This window comes from Triticum dicoccoides, chromosome 2B, assembly GCF_002162155.2.
Source record: "Triticum dicoccoides isolate Atlit2015 ecotype Zavitan chromosome 2B, WEW_v2.0, whole genome shotgun sequence".
Taxonomy (NCBI): Eukaryota; Viridiplantae; Streptophyta; class Magnoliopsida; order Poales; family Poaceae; genus Triticum; species Triticum dicoccoides.
The window spans coordinates 546,682,853-546,687,542 of NC_041383.1; positions in this window are offsets into that span (position 1 = coordinate 546,682,853).

Below are 4,690 nucleotides of genomic sequence, written 5' to 3' on the forward strand. Positions count from 1 at the left end.
TCTATATAAACCGGAGGGTTTAGTCCGTAGGACAACAACAATCATAATCATAGGCTAACTTCTAGGGTTTAGCCTCTACGATCTCGTGGTAGATCAACTCTTGTAATACTCATATAATCAAGATCAATCAAGCAGGAAGTAGGGTATTACCTCTATCGAGAGGGCCCGAACCTGGGTAAACATCGTGTCCCCCGCCTCCTGTTACCATTAGCCTTAGATGCACAGTTCGGGACCCCTACCCGAGATCCGCCGGTTTTGACACCGACATTGGTGCTTTCATTGAGAGTTCCACTGTGTCGTCACAATAAAGCTTGATGGCTCCTTCAATCATCAGCAACGATGCAGTCCAGGATGAGGTTTTCCTCCCCAGACAGATCTTTGTATTCGGCAGCTTCGTACTGCATGACAACTCGCTTGGCCGTCTGGAGCAGATCGACAGCTACGCCCCTGGCCATCAGGTCAGGTTTGGAAACTTGAACTACACCGCCGACATCCGCGGAGACTTGATCTTCGATGGATTCAAGCCCACGTTAGGAGCGTCGAACAGTCACGATAGACATGACTTAGATCTGCCATCGGACGGTGTTTGGGATATCGCACCTGCGGCTGCCCCGGCCTTCAATCTGGAGCAGATCACGCCATCCGAGGACGGGTGGATGGACCCCATCACGGAGGCTGCACATTCATCGGCGCTGGAGCCGAACACGGACTTCACCTCCAAAGAGATCTGTGTCGCCGGACCCCCTGACTCGTCTCTAGTCATAGGTTCCGAACCGCGCGCATCCGTGCCTATCGAATCTGATTGGGCACCGATCATGGAGTTTACCTCCGCGGATATCTTTCAACACTCACCCTTGGGTGATGTGCTAAATTCATTGAGGTCTCTCTCTTTATCAGGAGACTCTTGGCCGAATTATGTCCGGCTTGAGTGGGAAGCGGACGACGAAGAAATTCGTTCCCCACCCACCACCCACTTAATAGCCACTGTCGATGACTTAACCGACGTGCTCGACTTCGACTCCGAAGACATCGACGGTATGGACGACGATGCAGGAGAAGAACAGGAACCACCGCCCACAAGGCGCTGGACAACCACCTCATCATATGATATATACATGGTGGACACCCCAAAAGAAAACAATGGCGATGAGGCAACGGAGGATAATCCCTTAGGGAAGCAATCAAAGCACCTGCGTCATCGACGCCACTCTAAGCCCCGCCATAGCAAAAATAGCAATACCGGCACAAGAGATGATAGCAATCCGGATGGTGCCGAAGACAAAAACAATCCCGCCCAGCCAGACTTCGAGCAGGTCAAGCGGAAGGAGGGGCAAGCTAGCCCTAACGAGCATGCAACGGATGGAGAAGCAGAGGATGACAACTACATGCCCCTCTCCGAAGACGAAGTGAGCCTTGGCGACGAAGAATTCATCGTGCCTGAGGATCCCGTCAAGCAGGAGCGCTTCAAGCGCCGGCTTATAGCCACTGCCAAAAGCCTGAAGAAAAAACAACAACAACTTCAAGCTGATCAAGATCTACTAACAGATAGATGGACTGAGGTCCTGGCAGCCGAGGAATACGGACTCGAGCGCCCAAGCAAAAGTTACCCGAAGCGCAGGTTGCTACCTCAACTCGAGGAGGAGGCGCTAGAGCCTACACTACCAGCGCAGGACAAGGCTGACCGACCACCTCATGGCCGAGACAAAGCAGTGTATCAGCCCGAACACCAGCCCGCACTGTTAGGGAACGTAGTAATTTCAAAAAATTTCCTACGCACACGCAAGATCATGGTGTTGGCATAGCAACGAGAGGGGAGAGTGTTGTCCACGTACCCTCGTAGACCGTAAGCGGAAGCGTTAGCACAACGCGGTTGATGTAGTCGTACGTCTTCACGATCCAACCGATCCAAGCACCGAACGTACGACACCTCCGAGTTCAGCACACGTTCAGCTCGATGACGATCTCCGGGCTCCGATCCAGCAAAGCTTCGGGATGAGTTCTGTCAGCACGACGGCGTGGTGACGATGATGATGTACTACCGGCGCAGGGCTTCGCCTAAACTCCGCGACGATATGACCGAGGTGGAATATGGTGGAGGGGGCACCGCACACGGCTAAGGAACGATCCGTAGATCAACTTGTGTGTTATGGGGTGCCCCCTGCCCCCGTATATAAAGAAGGGAGGGGGAGGTGCGGCCGGCCCCCTTGGGGTGCGCCTGGAGGAGTCCTACTCCCATCGGGAGTAGGACTCCCCCCTCTTGCCTTGGTGGAGAAGGAAAGGGGGGAGGGGAAAGAGGAAAGGGGGGCGCCGCCCCCCCCCCTTCCTTGTCCTATTCGGACTAGGGGGGGAGGAGGCGCGCGGCCTGCCCTGGCCGGCCCTCCTCTTCTCCCTCATGGCCCACTAAGGCCCATTAACCCCCGGGAGGGTTCCGGTAACCCCCCGATGTTCTGGTAAAATCCCGATTTCACCCGGAACCTTTCCGATGTCCAAACATAGGCTTCCAATATATCAATCTTTATGTCTCGACCATTTCGAGACTCCTCGTTATGTCCGTGATTACATCCGGGACTCCGAACAAACTTCGGTACATCAAAACTTATAAACTCATAATAATACTGTCATCGTAACTTTAAGCGTGCGGACCCTATGGGTTCGAGAACTATGTAGACATGACCTAGAACTATTCTCGGTCAATAACCAATAGCGGAACCTGGATGCCCATATTGGTTCCTACATATTCTACGAAGATCTTTATCGGTCAAACCGCATAACAACATACGTTGTTCCCTTTGTCATCGGTATGTTACTTGCCCGAGATTTGATCGTCGGTATCCAATACCTAGTTCAATCTCGTTATCGGCAAGTCTCTTTACTCGTTCCGTAATGCATCATCCCGTAACCAACTCATTTGGTCACATTGCTTGCAAGGCTTATAATGATGTGCATTACCAAGAGGGCCCAGAGATACCTCTCCGACAATTAGAGTGACAAAACCTAATCTCGAAATACGCCAACTCAACATGTACCTTCGGAGACACCCGTAGTACTCCTTTATAATCACCCAGTTACGTTGTGACGTTTGGTAGTACCCAAAGTGTTCCTCCGGTAAACGGGAGTTGCATAATTCTCATAGTTACATGAACATATATAAGTCATGAAGAAAGCAATAGCAATATACTAAATGATCAAGTGCTAGGCTAACAAAATGGGTCATGTCAATCACATCACTCTCCTAATGATGTGATCCCATTAATCAAATGACAACACATGTCTATGGTTAGGAAACATAACCATCTTTGATTAACGAGCTAGTCAAGTAGAGGCATACTAGTGACTATATGTTTGTCTATGTATTCACACATGTATCATGTTTCCGGTTAATACAATTCTAGCATGAATAATAAACATTTATCATGATATGAGGAAATAAATAATAACTTTATTATTGCCTCTAGGGCATATTTCCTTCAGTCTCCCACTTGCACTAGAGTCAATAATCTAGATTACATAGTAATGATTCTAACACCCATGGAGTCTTGGTGCTAATCATGTTTTGCTCGTGAGAGTGGCTTAGTCAATGGGTCTGCAACATTCAGATCCGTATGTATCTTGCAAATCTCTATGTCTCCCACTTGGACTTGGTCCCGAATGGAATTGAAGCGTCTCTTGATGTGCTTGGTCCTCTTGTGAAATCTGGATTCCTTTGCCAAGGCAATTGCACCAGTATTGTCATAGAAGATTTTCATTGGTCCCGATGCACTAGGTATGACACCTAGATCGGAAATGAACTCCTTCTTCATCCAGACTCCTTCATTTGCTGCTTCCGAAGCAGCTATGTACTCCGCTTCACATGTAGATCCCGCCACGACGCTTTGTTTAGAACTGCACCAACTTACAACTCCACCGTTTAATAAAAACAGGTATCCGGTTTGCGATTTAGAATCGTCCAGATCAGTGTCAAAGCTTGCATCGACGTAACCATTTACGACTAGCTCTTTGTCACCTCCATATACGAGAAACATATCCTTAGTCCTTTTCAGGTATTTCAGGATGTTCTTGACCGCTGTCCAGTGATCCACTCCTGGATTACTTTGGTACCTTCCTGCCAAGCTTATTGCTAAGCATACGTCAGGTCTGGTACACAGCATTGCATACATGATAGAGCCTATGGCTGAAGCATAGGGAACATCTTTCATTTTCTCTCTATCTTCTGCTGTGGTCGGGCATTGAGTTTGACTCAACTTCACACCTTGTAGTACGGGCAAGAACCCTTTCTTTGCCTGATCCATTTTGAACTTTTTCAAAATTTTATCAAGGTATGTGCTTTGTGAAAGTCCTATTAAGCGTCTTGATCTATCTCTATAGATCTTGATGCCCAATATGTAAGCAGCTTCACCGAGGTCTTTCATTGAAAAACTTTTATTCAAGTATCCCTTTATGCTATCCAGAAATTCTATATCATTTCCAATTAATAATATGTCATCTACATATAATATCAGAAATGCTACAGAGCTCCCACTCACTTTCTTGTAAATACAGGCTTCTCCAAAAGTCTGTATAAAACCATATGCTTTGATCACACTATCAAAGTGTTTATTCCAACTCTGAGATGCTTGCACCAGTCCATAAATGGAACGCTGGAGCTTGCACACTTTGTTAGCACCTTTTGGATCTACAAAACCTTCTGGCT